Source organism: Microtus ochrogaster, linkage group LG1, assembly GCF_000317375.1.
Source record: "Microtus ochrogaster isolate Prairie Vole_2 linkage group LG1, MicOch1.0, whole genome shotgun sequence".
Lineage (NCBI taxonomy): Eukaryota > Metazoa > Chordata > Mammalia > Rodentia > Cricetidae > Microtus > Microtus ochrogaster.
Window position 1 is genome coordinate 20,686,726 of NC_022027.1, and position 6,941 is coordinate 20,693,666.

Genomic DNA, 6,941 nt, shown 5'->3' on the forward strand with positions numbered 1-6,941 from the left:
ATGTGTTTAGAATTCCTTTTTAAGCTCTCCCAGGTTTTATGTGGGTGTAGTTAGCCCACATTGATGTGCCAATTTGTAGACAGAGGCCTCTCATTTGTTTCCCAGCCTCCCAGATCCGAATAATAACACAGAAACTGTATTAATTACAACTCTGTTTAGCTGATAGCTTATGCAAATTTCTAGCTAATTCTTACATCTTAAATTAACCCTTTTCTATTATCCTATGTATTGCCACAAGGCTCATGGTTTACTGGCAAGGTTCCGGCATCTGTCTCCTTCAGCAGCTACATGGCATCTCTCTGACTCCACCTTCTTTCTCCCAGCATTCAGTTTTCCCCTCTAGCTCTATTCTGCCCTGCCACAGACCAAGGCAGTTTTTTTATTACCAATGATAATTAAACATCTTCACAGCATACAGAGGGGAATCCCACAATCGACATCTGTTTTATCAGAGGGTAATATCCAAAATACACAGGGAACATTCAACAACAAAGAACAAATAAGCTGATTTTAAATGAGTAAAGGATTTGAGTAGACATTTTTTCCAAAGAATATATTCAAAGAGAAACAAGTATATGGAAAAGTTCTCAACACTAGTAATGATCAGAGAAAATCAAATCAAAGCCAGAATAAAGTGAGCATAGTGCCACATGCATGTAATGCCACCACTCAGGAGGCTGAGGCAGGAGGATAACCACAAGTTTGAGATTAGTCCAGATGACATACAAATGTCAAGCCAGCCAGTATTGTATAGCATGACCCTGTCTCAAAGTCAACCCATCAATAAATAAATTCTTCAATAAGATATTACCTCTTAGCCTGGCGGTGGTGGCGCCCGCCTTTAATCCCAGCACTTGGGAGGCAGAGGCAGGCGGATCTCTGTGAGTTCGAGACCAGCCCAGAGAGAAATCCTGCCTCAAAAAAGAAAAAAAAATCACCACTGCATCATAGCATGCTGAGGTAAAGTAAAAAAATAAAAAAATAAAAAAAAGATATTACCTCTTACTTTTAAGATGTTATCTTAGTTTGGGTTTCTATTGCTGTGAAGAGATACCATGACCATATTAATGCTTATAAGAAAAAACATTTAATTGAGGGTAACTGACTTATAGTTTCAGAGGTTCAGTCCATTATGATCTTGAAGGGGAGCAATACAACGTGCAGGCAGATGTGGTACTGGAGCTGAGTGTGCTACATTATGCAGGCAATAGGAAGTCAACTGACTATTACACTGAATGAAGCTTGAGAAAAAAACACCTCAAAGTCCACCCCCACAGTGACATACTTCCTCCAACAAGGCTACAGCTCCTAATAGTGCCATTCCCTTTGGGGCCATTTTCTTTCAAACCAATACAGATGATGATTATCAAAAATACAAGCAATAATAAGTGTTTGTGAGGATGTGGAATGCCATTGCTTGAATGTGAAATACCTCCCATAGGCTCTTATCTTGAATGCTATTGGCACTATTTTGGGAGGTTTTAAAAAATTGTGGAAGTGCTAAATCACTGGGTATGTCCTTTGGGGCTATATCTTATCCTCATTTTCTCTCTGCTTCTTGTCTGCCACAATACAAGCAGCTCTTCTCTGTCACATCCTTCCTGCCACAGCAAGCTGACACCTTTGAAACCAGGAGCCAAGGTAATCCTTGGCTCTCTGTTAGCATTTGAATGCAAAATGTCCTCCAAAGGCTCAACTATCTGAGTATCTGCTTTCCAGATGGTGCTGCCATCTTGGAAACTTTACACCATTTGGACATAGAGACCAGCTCACAATTATGGGGCGGCAGAAGCAGGGTTTGAAAGCTATGCATCAGACATACCTTCACCCAAGCACTGTGCCTTGGTCACCACCATGTAACGAGGAGCTGGGAAACAGTTTTGTCATGTTAGTTCCCAACGTCATGCCTCCTTCACTGTGATGATCTATACCATTTAAACTGAGAACCCAAATAAGTCTCTTCCTCCCTAACATTTCGTCAATATTCATCACAGTGAGGAGGGACATAACTAGCACCTTCTCTTTCAAGTATTCCATATCAGGAATTTTAGTCACTGCTACACTAAGTAACTAACATGGAAATCAGAGCTCTTGAGTAGTTACTGGTGGTATACAATATCGAGGTTTCCCAAAGAATTAGACACAGAACCACTACATGACCCAAGAAGGCCTTAAAAGGGTATATCCAAAAGATCTGGAACCCAGATCTGGTGGCACACCTGCACTCCTGGGTTCTGTGCATTCACAGTCACAGGAGGGAGGAAACAACACAAGGGCACAGCAGGAGTGCTCATCCAATGGAGGAGCAGATAAGGAGGACATAGCGAGTACAGCCTGGGAAAGAAGAGGGTCCTGCCACTTGTGATGGTGAATGGACACAGATGACGTGCAAAGTAAATTTAGGAATATCAGGTGTTGCTTGTTTCCTCTTACATGAGACAACAGAAACCTCAAAGTCATAGATCCAGAAAGAATGGTGAGAACAAAATAGTTCTTAGTTATAAAAATAAGTATATGCAGAGCTGGGTGAGATGGTTTAGCTATTTAGAGGACATGCTGCTCTTCAGACCTGAGTTTAATTCCCAGCACCCATGTCTGGCAGCTGACAAGTCTAACACATTCTTCTGACCCCTGTGGGTACCTGCACACATCAATGTACAAAGATATATTCTGTAGAAGGCTGCTTGTTTGTTTCCCACTGCCCAGAACCAAAATAATCACTCAGAAACTATATTATTTACAATACTGTTTGGCCAATAGCTTAAGCATATTTCTAGCTAGCTCTTATATCTTAAATTAACCCATTTCTATTATTTTACATTTTACCAAGAGGCCCATGGCCTCTTGGCCAGGTTCTGGCTGATGGTTTGCGTCTTTCTCCTCTGGCGGCTTCATGGCATCTCTTGACTCTGCCTTCTTTCTCCCAGCATTCAGTTTAGTTTTCCCCACCTAGCTCTACTCTGCCCTATCACAGGCCAAGGAGGTTTTTTTTATTCATTAACCAATAAAAGCAACATATATACAGAAGGACTTTTCACACCAGATATACACAGACATACAAACATGCATATACATAAAAGTGAAATAAAATTTTTTTTTTTTTTTGGTTTTTTGAGACAGGGTTTCTCTGTGGCTTTGGAGCCTGTCCTGGAACTAGCTCTGTAGACCAGGCTGGTCTCGAACTCACAGTGATCCGCCTGTCTCTGCCTCCCAAGTGCTGGGATTAAAGGCGTGCGCCACCATCGCCCGGCCATGAAATAAATTTTTTAAAGATAAGTAAATGCATTGTGAGTATACTGACAATACCATGTTGAACACATAAAGTTTGCTAAGAGGTTAGATCTTATGTATATGTTCTCATCATAATGAAATAAAAGTCATCTATTAGAAAGCTTCTTCTACGTTAGATTCCTACATATCTAATGACCTTTTTTGGTTGCAAATCAGAAATGTTTGTTTGATGTTATTGTTATATCTCTGCCCTAGATTTTGAGACTTTTTAAGGGGAAAGAGCTCACCACTTCAGAATACTAAATTCCCAAAATAATAGTCCTTATTGTTTTATTATTTTTCAAATGTAGATTACACATGTGATATGGTGGTTTATTTATGATTTATAAATCATTTCATAGAAATGAAAAAGGAATGTGGGAGGCAAGCTGCATTCTTGGGTTATGTGAGACAAGGTTATAGAACTTGTAGAAGTGACCCATCAATTCCTTTTGCATTTGCATTTGAACTTTTGTTGGCACCTTCTCAGGATACTAGATATTGTTGAACTCCTGTGAATGAAAGCATGTCTCTAAGTCAACAGTTGGACTCCTTGACTTGGCACCATCACGATTTTTCCACTAAGTCCAGAGTGCCAATTAAAGCTGGCATGCAAGGGAAAGTGTTAGCATCAGATCCAAAACATCAGTACAAACAAATGCAGCTTGAGATCACAACCAATATTCAGCACAATGTGTCCCTATACCTTTCTGAGGTGGGCTGAACCAAATTTGCCATGGGAATTATCTCCTTGTACTTGTTCTATGAATCTTAACCCTGAGTTACATAATTTACAAAAGAAAAGACTGCATGGCCATGGCACGAGGTAACTCGAGGCCCCTGCGAATCAAGCTAGGTGCTTTGCTTTTGTTTTAAGGAAATTTATAGCAAAGTTCCCATTTCAGTGTTCTGCGGACATTAACCCATTATTCTCATAAACATCTGGACTAAATTATCGTCAGTTGTTGGATAAGGAGCACTATAAATAGACTGGCTAACTGACCCACCCAAATCACAAAGTTGTAAATATTGGTCTGATCCGAGAAAAGTCCCCATTTTCATCCTTTAATTCAGAGATCCTGCCCCACTCCTGCCTAGCCCACTCCAGCACTGGAGTTAATAAGAACAGTTCGAGTTCCTCTTTGGTGTGTCCTAGATAGAACTGCACTGTGGGGTTCTGGTTTGTGCTACCAAGAATCACAGCTGAAGACCCCCACCAACATTTGTGGTACATTCTTTTCTTCATCTGCCTACCGGGTTCTCAAGCAGACCTTAACTTGGGAGATGGGTAATTATTAACTTTCTGGTCAACACTGCTTACGTCACAGGCCAGAGTCTAGGCAGGAGAGAACTTTGGTCTCCTCCTGCATCTCCTCTCATGTGGACAGAGGCAGCCAGAAATGTAGGCTCAGGTGGTTCAGCTATAAATCAGGAGGTGCTAGATTTGAATTGTGTCTTTAGTGGAAATTCTGTTCTAACCATCAAAGTAATTAGGAATTCTCTCCATTGCCAGATTTCTGGGTGTCCATGTTCAAAAGGAAAGGCACACAAACAAGGCACAGAAAGAGACAGGTGAAGGTCAAGGGACATGAGGAACTATCTAGCTCATGTCTATTCATTTTTGAAAAGGGACAATGAACTTTCCAAAAATTATTTGCTGAAATCACAGATTATACTTCAATGAAACTTATTTTTGCATGTGTTCATATGTGTGCATGTGTGTATGGTACACATGAACTTGTATGTGTATATGTGGAAGCCAGAGGGCAGCCTCTAATGTATTCCCCAAGCACCATGTACTTTTCAATGTTACTGTTGTTATTGTTGGTATCTCATTGGACTGAGAGTCACCAAGTGGGCTGGGCTGGCTGGTCAAAGAGCACTAGAGATCTACCTTTCTCAGCCTCGCGGAGCTAGGATTGCAAGTGTACACCACTCATGGCTTTTTTCACAGGGGTTCCAGTGATCAAATGCAAGTTCTTTTGCTTGTAAAGCAAGCATTTTACCAATCAAGATATCTCCCCAGTTCCCAAGGCCTTTATTTTGACCCATCTCGATACTATTACGCTTAAAATCATTTCTAATAAATCTAACCAGTTACATACTAGAATATAGTAAATTCTGCAGTGCTTCTTTGAACACATTCATGACATTTATGTGTTGATTTGTATGTGCACAAGTGTGCTGTGATGTACCTGTACCTGTCACCTCGAGGGAATCAGAGCTTTTCCCTCTGTGCACTGGACCTGACTGAACTCAGGTCATCAGGCTTGGACCTGCTGAGCCATCTCACAGGCTGTAAAGTACTTAAGAAAGCCTCCAGCTCACCTGATGCCTATCCTCTTCTCCAAACTCCTTGCCTGGCACTTAGATCCAGGACTTGGCTGTGCAGTATGTACTTCTGCCTGCTGGTTGTTTGACTTGGGGGCACTGTGCACTCACTGTCCCCTGGGGAAGGTAAGGATGTCCTGTTCTCTGTCCATGCCATGTGGAATCTCCTGTGAGTCACACTTTGCAGGTACAACTTGGTTTCAGTTTACACTATTGGCATCTTATGAGTGTAGGCGATATTGTGAGATGGGGGAATATCCTAAACCATAATTTTTCTTCAAAAGGACAGAGCCTCTAGATGATTCTACTTACTGTCTTTACAATGGGAATGACTCTTCAGCAGGAGTTTTCCAAGGGACAGTTCGCACATCCTGACTTCCTCTTGCTTGGCTTTTCCTTCCATTTTTTTGTAGACTTCATCTGCTACTAGCTTCCTAAGAAAAAGTGTGTGGAGGTAACAATTAAGATCCTAGGAGCTGGAGGGATGAGTCATTGGTTAAGAGTGCTTGTAGCTCCTTCAGAGGACCTGGACTGGATTCCCCACACCCACATAGCGTCTCACAGTCATGTGAACCCCAGTTCCTGGGGATCTTTTGGCGTTTGCAAGAATCAGGCATGTGTATGGTACACTGACATACATAGAAGCCAAACACCCATTCACATAAAATAAAAATAAATCTTTTTAAAACATTTTAATTAAAAAACTTAAAAAGAGGCCAGACATCTGAAGATGACTGTATCCTGCCTCTCCATTTACCTTAAAGAGTGGCCGTGAGTAGCAGCTACAAGATTTGAACGTGTTAGGAACTACGAGAGTGTTGTCTGCTCAGGGAGTCATCACGCTTGTCCATGGTGAGTAACTCTAATGACATGGCTAAACTCAGCGTTTCTAGAGCTCTCTTCCTGGGTCAACCAGATCCCCTCAGAAAGCTCTTCCGCACTTTCGCCTGGAGGATGCAGTCCTGACTGGAGGCTTGGGCCGGAAAAAGGGAGAGGAATCACAGTGTGCTCCGTGCTGTTGTTGGCTTAGTCCTCCTGCTAGTCGGATATAAAATATCCCTGAAGGCTCTTCCGTTAAAGCCTTGCTCTCCAGCTGGTGGCGCTGTTGAGAGGAGATGGGCTTCTGAAGGCACTCGCTTTCAGGGTCGGTGAATCCATTGAGGGGCTTGATCTAAGTGGGCTATGGGTGTGAGGGGGCAATCAGAAGATACTCTTTTTTTTTTGTTATAAAAAAAAACATTTAATTGGAGTAACTTGCTTACAGTTTCAGAGGTTCAATCCATTGTCATCATGACAGGAAGCATGGTGACATACAGACAGGTGGTATTGAGCAGCTCAGA

The 6,941-nt window shown here is 41.8% G+C and overlaps 1 protein-coding gene across 1 annotated transcript in view; it reads left to right on the forward strand.

Annotated features, from left to right (window-relative positions):
* The window catches only part of LG1H4orf19 (linkage group 1 C4orf19 homolog), an 85,551-nt gene that overhangs the window by 37,155 nt on the left and 41,455 nt on the right, over positions 1-6,941 (forward strand). The gene's annotated exons all lie outside the window — the stretch shown is intronic.